The sequence below is a fragment of the Protopterus annectens genome, chromosome 10.part0 (assembly GCF_019279795.1).
Source record: "Protopterus annectens isolate FY-2018-M chromosome 10.part0, PAN1.0, whole genome shotgun sequence".
NCBI lineage: Eukaryota > Metazoa > Chordata > Ceratodontiformes > Protopteridae > Protopterus > Protopterus annectens.
Genome location: NC_056744.1, coordinates 1,219,362,171 through 1,219,378,774, shown reverse-complemented (window position 1 = coordinate 1,219,378,774; position 16,604 = coordinate 1,219,362,171). Strand labels below are relative to the sequence as shown.

The following is a 16,604-nucleotide window of genomic DNA, read 5'->3' as shown; positions in this document are numbered from 1 at the left end:
GCGAAGGTTCTATCATGGTCAAAATTATCTTTGATTTATTGTAAAGCTTGTTGATATCATGGTTCCACCATGAGAGTTTGTTTCTGAGATTTGCCCTGCCCCAGCCGTTGTTCCTACAGAGTAGTACAGCTGCATCCATGCAGCTGTTTACATCCTGGTGTACATTTCTCCATATTCAGCAAAGTTAACTAGGTTTGGCAGGGATTTGAAACATACCAATGTATCACTTAGGAGAAGGTAGTTTGTCTTAGAGAAATGTCTAAAGGGACATTGAGTGAACGTGGGTCTGTGGTTTCAATTTTATTTCGAAAACGACAGCTTTATGGTCAGCCCTAACAAGTGATGAAGATATGCAAGGGAAGGTGCAAGATGCCCTCATATTAGTAAGGTCGACAAAGTTCAGGAATCTCTGTTTATTTATTTATTTGACATTTGTTTACCAGGAAAGTCTGACTGGGTGCAAGACCCATTATCAGCGGAGGCTCGGGGAGAAAAGCTCCACAAATAACAGAAGACAAATTAGACAGGTGCAAAAGCAAAAATTCAAAACAATATCATATCTTATATAGCTAGTAATGATACAATATATAGGCAGAGAGCTGAAAATACCTGGGTAGAAATTTTTTTCAAAGATAATGAACTTAACATATTAATTAAATTAATCAGTTAATTTAATTAATTGATTAATTAATTAATGATTAATGAACTTAATATGTTAAATATGAGAGTTTAGAAAGATAGGACTGATGTGGATAGAATTTAGGGCAGAGTGGTTGCATGATTAGCTAAAAAGAGTACCAGGGAGGAGCAGAAAGAGCCTGGCTAAGTCATTGTAAGATGAAATTGGAAGAAAGAAGAGATAGTGGAAATAATAAGCAGAAAGATCAGGGGTAAGAAGAGGGTAGCTAGTTTGGAGCATGGGGCTAACCAATTATTGTACAAGTGTTTTTTTTTTTTTTTTTTTGAGGTAGAACTTAGAAGTGTTAGTTGTATACCTAAGTGGGAGAGTATTCCAAGTTTTGGCTGTGTGATACGAGTAAAGTGTGCCTCCTACAGTATTATTGGCTTTATAAATTTGAAGCAATGATTTATAGATGGAATGCAATACACGACTCTTGGAATATGGTTGTAGTATGCTCGTAGGGCAGTACTATGTTTTATAGGGCAGGGGTCTTTTCAGGCTGTTGTACTGCATTACTGGTGATGTAGGTCTCTCATTCTATAGTTGTATGGTTTAGATCACCCACGAAAATTGCTTTGGGTTTAATACGGAGTGATTTCGGTTCCTGCAGGTAAGAAATGCGGCTTTTTGAGTCATACAGGGGGTTCTACATATAGAACTTTTTTTTCCAAAATATTTTTATTCATTTTTATAAACACAATATTTTTTTCTGATAGCTATTTGGATATGAAGAAGCTCTAGTGCATAATGCTGTTTTCATACCTTGATGCTCGTACATCATGTTGCTTTCCGGCATAATAATTTCAGAATTATAAGGGTTATACTGAAAGGTAGTACCCTTCAGAAACGCATCCGATCGTTGCCATTACTCCAGATGTGAGAACTGAGAAGTACAAGCGTACTGCATTTTACCCAGCAGCCACTAAATATTACTTGTGTACCTACTTCTCAGCGCAAGAAATCTGGACAAAACCAATAATTGGGGGCAAATGACAAAATACGGACATATTTTATATATTGTTTTTATAAACTTAGTAAGTTGCTATGATAGGATTTGCATTAGCTGGCGTTTTCTGAAGGGCATGAAATGTGAAACCCAAATGTCTGTTTTTATTTAATGACTTTAATATTCAGTGATTTGCTAGAAATCCACAAATTTTAGGAGGAACATACCATGTGTATGAGGCGAAAGTCTGACGGTTGAGAGCTGTGAGCACTTGTGGGAAAGAGTTTGTTTTTAATATTTGCATTGTTAACCGCGTTAGAACATGAACCTTTTCCCAACAATAACTCGCCTGGAGATACACGATTGACAGATGAAAGCAAAAGGACTCAAAACCTGCGTCGTAAACAGCACGCAGCGTCACACTCAACAAGTTTGAATTCACTGCATATTGTACGTCGTCCGACGTAAACTAGCTTTTGCAGTTTATGTAGAAGTTAAGTTGCAGGTGCACTAAAAAAATCCTTCTCTGTACTCATGTTTTGTAACAACAATCTTCAAACCGGAAGCGTGTCTTGAGTGTGTTCGGCAGCTGCCCAACTTCAACGTTACTGGCTTCCGGGAACTAGGTACCATCTTCCCGGCGTCCCTGCTGAGCTGGGAGATGGGCTAATGCCCTCTGTTCACTTAACATCTGCTGTTTTTTATTAATTTTTTGGTGATCGTCATAAGCGGCGTTGCACGGTCTTAAGCTGTGGCTGACCTGGCAGTAGACGATCTGAAGCCATTTTTTGTTTGTCATGTTTAGTTAACGGGAATCTTTGTGAAATCTGTTGTTGCTGGCATATAGAGAAAGACTGTGCAACGAGAACGGCAGCAAGTGGCAGTGGAGTTGCCGAGTTTGGAAGAGCTGGAATAGAGCCTGTTATTCGACAGGAAAATGGTAAAGGCCGTTGTTTCTGCAGGTTAATTATCCCAACCAGGATTTATTGTAAATATGTGTTATGGACAGCGCAAAAAGTGACTGGAGTTATCTTGTACAGTAGTAACTTTTATTAGGGATGGTGACTGGCAAGTTTCAGTAGTGGTAGTAGCCTTATGGATGAACATCTGCTTAAATAATTTCAGTATGAAGGTTGCAGGTTTACCGTCAACATCACTTAGATTGAACATTTGATTAAATAGAGATGTTATCCTTAGACTGAATATTTGGTGAAGTAGAGCAGTGGCAACTATGAAGTCCGTGTGTCTGTCATGGGTGGAGGGACATGGAAAAGATAGATGTTCTTCTGTCCTTGGTAGTATTTGTCTCAAGAGTCTGAACATCCTTGTAAAAGTCAGTTTGACAATCCTGAATGACTGAAGTAAATGAGTGTAAATAGTAAGCGAAAATAAGTTGTGTGGTAGAACAGTTGGTTTTCATTTGTCTGTGATAAAATGCTGTCTTCTAGGAGCATTAGCTAAGGATTGAAGGCAATGTGGAATGACTTGTCAGCAGGACAATTGTATCACCGCACTCTTGACAAGTAACGTAAAAAAGTAATTGATCAAAATACTTGTCTCAGAAGTGGTAGAGAACCTTGATTTCAGTATTGGTATACACAATATATACATTGAAATAAGTGAGTATGCATTCTTTTTATAAAGATTTACAGACTTATTTTATTTTCTCCAAATATTTATGTTGCTGACTTTTTTTTAATTTTTACAGCTGAACTTTTTAGCTTACATTTGATGGTTGGGGTGATGCATTCAATTTGGCAGCACATTACAATGTATATATTTTTGTTGAAACCTGAATATAGTTGAGCAGTTTGTTAGCATGCAAAGTTAGTGCTGTTGTGTGTACCAATTTTATGTTGTTCCCTCTTAAGTGTTCCTTGCCTTGAGAATATATACTGATAGTAATGTCAACATGTAGAGTTTGCCGTGAAACATTACTTCCTAAATCTTAAAATACTGATCTATTGATAACATAATGTTCTGTTTTCATGAGCTGACATTTTGGGGCTTGTACCAGTGCGTGCTATGAGTAAAGTTTTTAAAAACTATATGTTTTGTCATTTTATTGTATTTATGTCTAAGGAAAATTGAAGCATATTTTTCATTTAGAACATGGAATAAAACAGTTTTGCAGGTAGTAAATATATAATGGAATACATGTGTGATGACTCCTCACTGGGCCAGTGATCAAGGAGCCTGAATCCTCACCATTGACACTGGAGAGGGACATTCACACATTCACTTGGAATACAAATGGATACACTCAGTATTTCCAGAAGCAGATCTCTCTGCATCAAGCACAGTTTCACTTAACATACAGAGAACACGCCCAGTTTGGGGTCTGGATCTCTGTCTCCTTCCAGGTCCCCAGTAAAACTCCCCACTGGTACAGCTGTAGGGTTATGTTCTCGGCCGGAGTGTCCAGGCCAAGGCCTCAGGCACCCTCTCTGTGAATCCAGTGCTTTGTGTCCCTGCTCCAGGTAGCTGACACACACACACCTAGGAAAGGCTGGCATAGGTTTACTAGCTATGCCCCCTTCTGCCCAGACTGTAAGATTAGTTATCACTGACAGCAGACACTCCACAATCAGCTACTCTGGCCCTTAACAAAGTGTGTCCAATTATACTGTATAATATTAATACTAGTACAAGTGGTAGTAGTTGACCAAAACAGCTAGGCCTTCTGGAGTGTGCTACACAGTGTCACCAATAAATATAAGCACACTCAAAGGTTAAATACTTTATAAAAGGGACCAGCCACAGTAAAAGTTTTAAATATATTTTATAATAAATAATACGAGCATGAAAATACTGAATATATATTTACAGTAAACCACAGAGTTCAATTCACAGCAAATATTGAAAATAACTTTGATGGACAGACTCAGACAAATAAAGAAAAACAATATCTAAACTAAGGTTCACTGTATTTTCCTGACTGAATCTAGGAGAATTACTGTTCCTGATTTAATAGAGCAAGGCAGATGTTGTGGTGAACGGTCCTTCTTGTTGTCAGGCCCATAATAGAATACTCAGTGGTAAGAGAACATTCTCTGTAATATCTAAAACATTTCCAGGATGGCTGGTAGAATGACCTCATCTGGTCGCCTGACTCCAGGTTCTCACAGTATTCCCCTTTGAAGCTGAGACAGGAATTTAGCATAGAAGGCTACAATACACATCTAAATGTTTGTGGCAGTACCTGGGGTGTTTCCTCTTTTTACTAAAATAATGAACAAAGGCTTCTTCCAGACCTACTGCTTCCGGTCCTATTTAGCACAGTGGGGTAACGTTTTAGTGGTTTAACAGCTTATTTACATTTCCCTTATTTTTCTTAAAGTAAACTGGCTGGTTAACCTTTGTTCTTCCAGGATCCTTAGCTAACATGTATACATACAGTTCTATTACACTTGTATAAATCAGTTTGGTATTCAAAGTATATTCTTTAAAAAAACTCCAGCTAACTACGCTGGCACTAGCCCATATCATCACATGTTCTAGTGAAAGTTTGTTTTGGTCTAAAATGCAAAATACTGTGAAAGCCCTATGCTGTTCCAGTACTCGGGCAATCCAGGTTCAATGGTCAAACAGTGTTGAACATCAGTCAGTGGAGCTGAATTATGGACTACACGTTGTATTGGAGAAGTGTGTGATGATCAGGTTTATGACCCACCAATTTAATTTTTATGTAATGGCCATGGATATGATCTCAAGATCCTCACCAGTACTGCCAGTTAATGTGTAAGGTTATTTGCCTTAGGAGTACAGGGAAGATGCACTCTGCTGCTTTCTGGTTATGATCATCACTTGCTACTCCCAAATAAGCTTTACAGTGAACTGCTGCAGGGCAGAGTTGCAAGCAATTACTTTCCAGGATTTCACTCACCTTTGCTGTAAGCCCAGTGCTATCTTGATAGTGGTAACTGAAACAAGACCAACATAGTTTGCGACTACATGCACAGTTATCACACACACAAGATGGGATTCACAAAGCAAAATATTCCATGCAGGAGCAGTGTAGCCACTCCTACACGGGATATGGCTGCCGAGCGAGCCATCAAGGTGCTGTCTTGATGTGCACGGGTGGCCCTACACTGCTCCAGCATGGAAAGCCGTGCAGTATGCTAATCAGCTCATTTGCTTGTGAAAACCATGCACATGAGCTGATTTAGCGGTCCAGAAAGTAGGCGGGTCTCCATGCAGGAACCAAATACATTTCTGCAAAAAAGAAAACGGAGCCATGACCGCTCCAATAAAAGCATGTATTAAAGTGGTTGGCTATGCCAATGGCCAAATATATGGTTATTGGCATGGGAAAGTGTTTAATTTTTATAAAAATAAATGTTTATTTTTTTGGCCGATCTCGGATGTTTAAGCATAGGATAGTGCCGCGCAAACGAGATGGTGGGGAAAATTAAAAAAAATGAGAAGTCCATTTTAGGTGAAAGCTGCTTTTTGCCATTAGTCAATGGAAAGCTGAATCAAAACAGTGGCAAGGAACACTGGTTGCTAAGGGGGAAGGCTCTTGTGTAGTGCAGTCACTATGGAGTAAGGCAGTGGGGTATGTTAATGAGGGGACTTATACTGAATCACAAAACTCTTCTAAGTGTCAACACTGCACCTAACCATGTAGGTACTCTAACACCACTGTGTAGACAGAAGGAGCAACTAACATGAAAAGGGGGGTGTCATGCTTGTTGTAAGCACATTGGAGCACTGTTGGCTGGGTTTGTGGTTAGCTAAGCACAGCTAAGTGAGGGGGTGTGACTGAGGCTGTATAGTCTTATTCCATGAACTGAGGAGCATGTTCGCAGCCAGGGGAGGGCCATCCACTAGTTAAGTGGGTCTGGACGGCACACCGGGGCTTAAACAGGAAGGATATAGGAAAAGGAAATAGCAGAACAAGGGAAATGCAGTACAAACAGCAATATGGGATACTGCAACTTACAATGGGTCAGGCAAAGTACATAATAATACAGCTGGCAGGTGGCTGCATAGCTGAAAGTGGGAGGAGATGTAAAAAAAAAAAAGGCAACAGCAGAATAAAGGCAGTCATGCACAAATTACCAGTAATGCCTCTAACACTCTCAGTGGCCAAATCAAAGTCATGAGTAATATAGGTGGCAGCTGGAATGTATCATAGCCAGCCAATCATACAGACAGCATCTGCAGCACAACAAGTATGGAAACACCTTACTGTGTGTTTTTCCCCACAAACTCTGCATCATTGGTGTATACATGCAGAGGAATTTTAACTGGAAAAATGTTAGGGGTTGCCATTGCTTTGATCCATCATATGTGCTAGAGGCTGAGGACGGAGATGAGGATAATGCGGACAACCACCACAGACCAAGGAGGAGGTGAGGAGTGTTCAGATCCAGGGTAACCTACCAGGGGCTACATGATCTGGGGATAGAGCGGCACAGGGTGGACAGAGACATAATTCAGTAACTCACTGAGCTGTGCCAGCCTTGACTCGGCTAGAACCAGCAAAGGGGAACCCATCCAAGTGGATACCAAGGTATGTATAGCCTTAAGAATTCTAGCTACAGGTACTTTCCAAAGACTTACTGGGGACATTATGGGGTCTCTCAGGCATCTGCATCCAGCGTACTCCACCAGTTCCTGGATGCTGTGTTACCACATGCCGGTGAGCACATTTACTTCCTCAACACCCATGAGGAGAGGACCATCATGTGCGTGTCTTCCACCATGTAGCAGAATACCTGGAGGTACTGGAGACTGCACGCATATCCACATCAAATCACCACCCGGTGAACAGGGTAGGGTCTACATAATTTGCAAGGGCTTCCCCTCCATCAACTGCCAGGTCGTGTGCAATGCTCAGGGCATTGTCATGAATGTTTGTGCTGGCAACCCTGGAAGCTATCATGACTCCCACAGCTGGTATTTGTCACAGCTGTACCAGACATCCAGTGGGGGCATCCCGTATGGCCATCTGGTGGGGGATGCTGGCTATGCACTGGAGCCGTGGATGATGACACCCATCAGAAATGCTCACACACCCCCACAAGAACGCCATAATGAGGCACACGCACAAACCAGCATCATTATAGAACATGTGTTTGGGATGCTCAAGTCACGGTTCCGCTGCCTTGACATATCTGGTGGAGTCTTGCAGTACTCCAACCACATGTGCACACGTGTTCATAGTATGTGCCATGCCACACAGTATGATTCTGCGGAAACAGCTGCAGTAGGAACAACACGGGGAAGGGCCACACAGCCCACCACCATTGCCAAGGTCCCCACAGGCACAGGGGGACAGAGGCGTTCCCAGTATGCTCAGGCCTTGGCAGAGGCACCGCATAGCACACACACTGACACTGTAGGGACCCCAGGGACTGACAACTCTCTGACTTGCACACACAGTAAATTGGATGACACACACCACATTACCTGTAACTTACCATGTATAAGCAGTGTACTGTGTGCATCCAACATATGCGGCCCGCAAGCACAAGGTAAGTCCGTCTTCTTAATAATAAATGAATTGAATAGTATGTTCTACTAGCATATTTATGGTAATGCTGCATGGATGCAAGGGAATGGGGTGGCCTACTAGGATAGCAGCACATGATTGACTGCTGTGTGGGCCACCAGGAAATGTCTGGCCAAAACTGGCCTCCACACACTATGCAGTATTACCCATGGTGGCAAATCCCACTGCAGTATAGGTGTGGGGACATAGGTCCCAGGCATGGATGTCAGGGTGAGGGTACCATAACCACCCCTCACACACAGTCATCTGTAGAAAACCATAGAGAAATGTCTGGTAAAGGCACACAAATGGTGGCAATGTTGAATTAATCCCCTACAGACTTGCCCAGTGATTGCACAGCAGGACCTGCAGATGCAGTAAGGCTATGAAGAGTAAGAAGTCTGAAACTCAAATGTATGCCAGTACAGTCTGACCTGGGCTCTTTACTGGTATGTTTCCAGTCCCCAAGACAGGGCACAATAGTATGGGAAATGAAACCAAAATGTAAAGCAAATATCAGCACAGTCTGTGCAAATGTATACAATGGACAGGTGTGCCCCCTCCCATATATACCCACAAAAATGCAGTAAGGTATATGTTTGCAGGGAAATAGCAGCATAGCGCACACTGGCAGGGCTGTACCAATACACATGAAAACATGTTGCCTGTCCACAGTATGCATGGATCAATGAGCTTATGTGTATGTGTGGTTAATACTGTCTGGATCTGGCCAGCATGTTCTCCTTTCAGTCATCTTGTACTGCCGTAGGTACAATGCTGCCTTTGACAGGGCCATTTGCAGATAACTCCAGTGCCAACTGTTATGCATGTCAGTGACACCCACTGCTCTGCCCCTGGCATACCTGGAAGTCACAGTGCTATGTGGAATATGCTACACATATTACTGACATCTTGAAGGATGTGTAGCTAGCAGAGGTGCCAAGACTTTTGTGAATATAAGTGCTGTGTGTTACTGTTGCCAGTAGACATTCTCAATAACCCTTTTTTCTTATGTTTGCTTTTACAAATAATGGACATGCCTGCATAGTTGAATGCACTCTGTACCCACACCCGTAACTCCCAACCTCTGACAGCAAGGTGTCTGGACAAGGGCAGCCTTTGTACAGTGATAGGCATGTGTTGTAAATATCGCCCTTACATACGGAGAAAGTCGGTAGGGTGAGGGGTTTGCAGTAGTGGGAATTGTTGGAAGGTTATGTATTCAGGAAACAGTAAAGTCTGTATTATTTTGTAACATCACACTTCAATTATATGTAACATACTTTCCATAAAAACAGAAGTTTACGTAGAAAGGATGAAACCTCTAGCCAAACACCTGGACAACCTGCCAAAAAATGTACAGGTCAGAGGTATGCCCACACAAGGATATGACATATCAGGTTAGAAAGATACCACACAAGCAGGAGATCCCCGACCAGTATGTCACCAGGTTCCTGGACTGTTCACACAGCTGTGTGTCATTACTACCCTGGCTGTAGCCGCACCTCACAAGTGGCGTAGTTGGGTAAGAATTTACATAGCTGCCCTCATAATATTGCTCTATGCAGCATACAACTAGTATTCCTCTGGTAAAGCACTGTGATGATGTGAGGATGTCTGGCACTAGGTAATGATGCAATACATTGCCATTTCAGACTACCGATATGTCAGAAAATGTCTGTTAAACAAAACAAGTACCCTGTGGAAAGTCCTGTGTACTCCTGAAAGGTATGGCTGTAGCACACACAACCCTGGACTGGAGTACACCCATCTCTGGAGTGGAGTCCCCTAGATAGGCAGGGGTTCTCTCATATCTGGCAAATGTGTGTGTGGTTGTACAAGTCTGTGTGCAAGTATGTATGTTTGTAGGAAGAAGTATTCTGATAAGTTACCCCACCCACTGGCCTACTTTATCAGTTATGCCTTTTTCACTCCCCTTATAGGTTCATAGGTGTGTAGTACGCTAATGGCCCTGGAGCCGTTACAAGCCTAGCCCATAGAAGTGCCCTGCCATTGTACCACCAGACGTTGGTTCCCAGTGCATCCATCAAATAGAGCCACTGGGAGTGATCCCTTGGGTGAACTTTCTATTACCCATCCACTCATCAAGATCTCTGTCTGGAACAGAGTCATCTAGGTGCTTTGCTTGACATGTATGGAAAGTCTATTCCAGGGCATGTTCAGTCTCTGGGTGAGGAACCTGTCCCTCCAGCATGTTGTGTTGATTGTGGTAATGAGGTCGAGGTCCCTGCAGTGTGCGGTGCAGAGAGATTGGGATGTCTTTAGATGTAGCATTTGTAAAAGAGCTGGGTCAGACATGGCTTTGCAAATCAAGCAGAGGTCGCCTCTAAGTAGGTGATATGAGATGGAGAATAGCTGGAGTCTTTTGAGTCTGTCTGTGTAGGACATATTTAATGCCTAGGATCCCAATTATGAGGTACTTCTATGGCTTTGCCAGCTGTTAAGGTGTCTAGTGAGGTACATGCTAAATGGGCCATTATACTTGATTGGTCTAATGAAGGAAGAGTACACAGAGACAATGACCTCTTTCTTCCTGGATGCAAAACCCATGGTAATGAGATGTGCCACATAGGATTTCCTGACCACAGTGGCAGTGTGGTGGTTAAAGGAGATGTTGCTTTCAACCGGTGTCCCCAGATCTCTTAAAATGCCTACAGTGTTCAGTGGGCTCCCATCAATGTGGTACTTAGTGGGAACTGAGATTTTACCAAAGGGGCTGATGATGCATTTTGTGATGTTAAGCTTCAGGCCATGGTTTCCAAACCAGTCAGTGGTCTCAGTGAGGCCTTTTTGTAGGATGTATTCATCACTTGTGGAGTTAATGATGGCTCCCACCTTGCAGTTGTCTGTGAACTTAGTCAGCCAGAGTTCCTTTGTGTTGGCCTGGACTCCTGAGAAGTAGATGCTGAACAGGAGAGTACCCAGGAATGATCCCTGTGGGACTCCAGTCATGACTGGCTGGCAGTCTGACTTGGAGCTTGCTATTTTCACACTGTGTTCTATCTGTGATCCGATTTGCAACCTCCCCTAGTGATATAGGGGTTGATGCCTAGTTTGGTGGGTTCATCAATAATTCCTGACTGAGGAATGGTATCAGGAGCCTTGGCCAGATTGATGTAGGCTGTATGCAGTGCCTTACTGTCATACACAGCTCTGGTGACTGACCCGAAGTCAACCAGGTTGAGCAGACATGATCTCCCTTTCACAAAGCCAAACTGTGTGGGGTCCAGAGTTAGATTACCTATATGTTTGTCGATTTAGGTCCTTGATGATGCGCTCCATAGCTTTACATGTCGGACCCATCAGGCTAATGGACTGATAATTCCCAGGGTCTGTAATTGCCACACCTTTATGGAGAGTGATGACTGTAGCAATGTGCCATTTTGGGAGGGACAAAGCCTGAGGTGAGGCTGTGACTGAACAGGGCACACATATGTGGTGCCAGGTATCTTTGTAGTTCATGTAGAACACAGCCAGGGATTATTTGGGGTCTCAAGGAACCTGTATTCTTGCCCGTGGACAATGCAGGTGTAACCTGGGCGGCACTAATCCTGGGTGCTTGGCATTTGTCTGGCATTCTGATTGTTTCCCTGGGGGGGAGGTGTAAAGCTGGCACTGAATGTGTTGGCAATATCTGTTGGCTTAGTATAGGTGGTAGCATTGTGCAGTAACTCTGAACACTTCTGGGTATTGGCATGGAGGTTCTTGATGCAACTATCAAAGGATTTGTGATTTTTTGTCAGTGTCTGCTGCAATTCTCCCTCTCATAGCTGGGCTTAGATGATTTCATGAGGGATCGCAAATTGTTGTTGAGGCTAATAAGGGAGTTTTACCACTCTTGGGACTCCACCTTTTTCTGCAGTAGTTTCTTCTTTCTGTTGTATAGGTTTGTAATGGGCAGGGGACCACCAGATTGGCCTCCAGTGTTTGGAGGGGAGTGTCCTAGTTCTGTTGGGTATGGCTAAGTTCCATGCATTGATGTACATGTTTGTACAGTGCATTTGTGTATGAATCGGCAGTCATGCAGGTATTTTTCCATTGGCACAGGTGCTGTGAAGTTAGCCACCTCTGTTTTTATGAGTCCAAAGTCAGCTTTGGAGAAGTTTTTCAAGGTGGTTACCTTTGTGGGGGGTGTGGGTGAGATGTAGATTTCCATGGTGATTACTCTGTTGGATCTGACCACATAGGGATTGACTACTGTTGTCAAGCAACGGTCCCATATGTTAATAATCAGCACAGGTCAAGGATGTTACTTCCTTTACTGGGTGTGAGAATGAGCTGGTCCAGGGCATTGGAACTGATGAATTCCAGGAAACATTGGGCCAGTGTATTGGTGCTTCACTTTCTTTCCCAGTTGTTGGAGGGGGTAGTTGAACTCTCCTCATATGAGAGTGTTGGGTTGGACCTTGATAGATTCCAAGGTGTTGAGGAATGTGGATTGACAGGCTAGGGACATGGATGGGGACCTATAGCAGGCTATGACCTGGATTGCACTATTACTCAATGTCAGTTGTACCTGAAGTATCTCCGATGTATCCTGAATGACTGAAGTAAATGAGTGTAAACAGTAAGCATAAATACTACTCTGGATGTGTGCATGTCCATTGTTAATATAGAGACACCACCGCCTTTGAAGCTGAGGTCCATGTTTTGCAGCTGACAGGTGTGGAATGAGTTATAGGCTGGTAGTGCAGGGGTGCTGTCTGCTGCTGTAAACCAAGTCTCCATTACAGCACAAATGTCAGTGTTCTCCATTTTGAGGAGTGCCTTGAGTGGCTGCATCTTGAGATATAGATGTCTAGTATTGAGCAGCATGACCCTCAGATTGCATATATGTATAGCTGTTACGGTGATAATTTAATATGGAACACCTCCTAAAAAGGCCAGTACCTGGAAGCACAGAGATGACAGATGCAGGCCATCTGTGGCAAGCCATCACAGTCTGTCAGTCATGTCATCCCAAGCAGACAGATACTGGATCCCATGAGAGTAACTGCGGTATCATTTTAGGTGATAGTAGTATACTGCTTAGGGTTACTGTGATACCTGTCTGGCCCACATAATCTGAGAGCTCCACCATGTCTCTCTTCATGTTGTTCAGGGAGGTGCATCTCAGGTCATTCACACACACATGGACAATGACAGAGTGATACTTGTAGCTGTTGTGGAGTGACCTGACTGGATGTTATGTGTTGGATTCTGGCACCTGATAGACAGCTGACTGTTACTTCCTCTATGTTCAACCTAGTAAATGGGACATCTGTGTGACTCACTGTTGAGTCACCTATGATTACTGTATCAGGCAAGGTGGTTAGCCTTAGGAGCTTGGGTTGAGGGGCACACTGTATAGGTGAGATATGTGTCCTGTTGTTTGTGCTGTGTTGTGGTGGTTGAGTGGGTGTCTGCCTTGGTGGTCTCCACTGTTTGGGTAAGTGTCTGTTGAGTTACCTCTCTGAAGGTGGGGGTGTGGTTTTCGTTTTGTATGTCAGAGCTGTGATGGTGGGGGTTCTGGAGGGGTATGTGTTCCATGTGTTTTCTTTTGCAGGCGTTGACCCTTCTCCTCTTGATCAGCTAGTCCGGTCTTTGCTGGAGAGTGCATATCTTCCAATTCGGTGATATAGTGGCATCTCTCACAAGTCTGAGTGTTGGGAGTTTAGAGGAGAGGGTTGTCTGTGTACATGAAGCAGTTGCAACAGTGCCTCAGAATGCCCAAGTGCACCAGGTTAATGAGCAAAAGCACAGAGAACTGCACTTTAATCACGCCAGGAGGGGTGGTCATAACTAGTAGTACTAGAGCTAATTCAGTGAGGAACGACTACTGCTGATGGCTCTCAGGTGTTCTAGAATAATTGATTAAAAAAAACTGAAGTGCAAAGCTTTTAGGCTATTTGAAGTGCAGGAAAGAACTAGCAAGATCTAAGGGAAAAAACTGAAGGCAGACTTTCTGGCACCTATAATAGTTTACCTCAGCTGTGCAGTTATCAGCATCTTTGGCCAGTTTATCAGGCAGTAAGCTCTATAGCGTGTGCAATAACTGCATAACACTATAGTACAAATAACTAGATAGGCAGGGGTTCTAATCTCAATACTGGCAAGTGTGTGTGTGTGTGTGTGTGTGTGTGTGTGTGTGTGTGTGTGTGTGTGTGTGTGTGTGTGGAAATTGTATACTGTGTGGGTTATACCATTTTGAGTTGTGTACCACCCTGTAAACTTCCCATCACCCTACTTTACTAGGCTTGCTGATGTCATTTACCTTAGAAGTATGTTGGGACTAGGTGAAATCATGTAAATTCCGTGGTGCGTCTGATAACTGGATAATACTATAGTAGAAATAACTAGATAAGTAGAGGTTCTAATCTCAGTACTGGCAACTGTTTGTGTGAGAACCATATACTGCGTGGGTTATACCATTTTGAGTTGTGTACTACCCTGTAAACTCCAATTGCCCTACTTTACTAGGCCTACTGGTGTCATTCACCTTAGAAGTATGTTGGGATTAGGTGAAATCATGTAAGCTCAGTGGCGCATCTGATAACTGCGTAACACTATAGTAGACATAACTAGATAGCTAGGGGTTCTAATCTCAATACTGACAACTGTGTGTGTCTGTCTGTGTCTTTGGGTGAAGATCATATCCTGTTTGGCCTGTAAATAGGCGTGGATGGTACATGCATCAAATGTTATCACCTTCCGATGGCATTACTTTATATAAAGTGGTAATGGCATCTGCCTCACATGCAGCATGTTAAACCGTTGTGCAGGCCATACCAGTCCTCTTTACAGATGTCTGTGGAATATCTAGATGTTTGCAACCTATATGTATGTGATATTGTTGCCAGATCGGCCACAGTGAGTGTAGTGACACGCATGCCAGCATCAGGCATCATACTTAACTGAAACATCATGCTGATACAACGTCTGTTACACTATTACTTGTCCAGGCTTGTAGGAGCAATACATGGCTCCTCATCCTATGTCTGGTGGTTATCTCACCATCCATGAAGGCATTCAGAACATTGTGTTGTAAGAGGTAGTGTGTTATGTCCCATTCGTATAATCTATGTGGGGCATGTTATGTGTATGTAGTAGTACAGTACATCAAGGTGAAAATGTAGGTTTACTAATCAGTCTATTGCCAACTGTGTTTGTGTTACTGTGTGCACATCCCCTGTGTCAGTTCTTACTCTATGTATGCAAAGGATATACCATTTTGTCTCCCTGTTCCACCCGGTGAACTCAGGAATACATACCACAAACCTGTCATACATAGCATCATGCATGCCCTCATCAACTGCATCAGGGTTGAGTGTATGGGAAAGAAATGGCCTATACCCCGGGGGTCATCTCTTTGTCACCTATACCCCGGGGGTCATCTCTTTGTCACTACTAGACAGAGGCATAGTAAACTAAAAAAAAAAAAAGAAGTAGTATTCTCATCCCCTAAGTGGTGGGCACACAGCACATACTTAGCTAGGCTTATAAATGCCCCTAGGCAGAGCCTAGTAAAAATCATGGCAGGGCCAGCAGTTGTTGATAGGTGAATCTGTTGCATTTAATGTAATGGCTACACTTGTGAGGGACCTGCTGACAGAACTGCAGTAACCTGTTCTGTATGTATGAGCCTGTGGTACTACACAACACTGAGCTGACATGTCTGAAGGCTACCTGTCTGTGACCAGGGGTATGTATGCAAGGTCACACTGTCTGACAACAGTGTCCCTCGCACACTTGCATGCATACACACCTTGTACATGTACATATAAAGCTGTACCTTGCTTATGACATGGTTGGTGTATTCCCAATCTGCCGTACTCCCTCTTGGGAGTGTCTGCAGGGCCATAGCCTGCAGACACACAGTCACCTGGAACACAAAACAGAATACAGCATGTCAGACTGCATTCAGTCAGTGGTACTAACAGTAATAATGCATCCTGGCTAATAAGGTACATACTCCTGTATGTGTACCCATAACAAATGCAAGCAGTCAGCACCTTACATAGTATTACATAGCTACACTGTACTATGTTCACCTTGTGCATCAGACCCATATTAGCATTTCCGTGCATCAATGGTATGGATGACTGATGTGGCACAGGTATCATCATATGCACAGGGTGTGGTGTGGGTTTGCCAGAGGCCTAGGCTGGGCCATACGGTTGACGTGTGTGTGTGTTTGGACGGGTATCCAATAGATGGACTGTACAGAGGTGCTGTGTGCATCTGGAGGTGACCTGCCTGTGATACAGATATTTGTATGTATGCACACAGTCATGCTATGTGGCTGTTACAAAGGGGTATGTTGGACAGCTGTGGACTGTACATGGCAGGGTGTCCAGTTCATTGTCTCTGGCCACAGACATGAGTAGTTGTCCTGACAGGGGCATCACTGGCACCACCAGGCCCAAGGCCAGATGCAGTACTGCTTCCTGATGGTGACTGCTGTCTGCTGGATC

At 43.4% G+C, this 16,604-nt stretch overlaps 1 protein-coding gene across 1 annotated transcript in view; it reads left to right on the top strand.

The window, feature by feature from the left end:
- Positions 1-2,398: 2,398 nt before the first annotated feature.
- The window catches only part of ZYG11B (zyg-11 family member B, cell cycle regulator), a gene marked incomplete in the record, with an annotated part of 797,045 nt that continues 782,839 nt past the window's right edge, over positions 2,399-16,604 (top strand). Inside the window, 1 exon segment of the mRNA XM_044085958.1 lies at positions 2,399-2,568.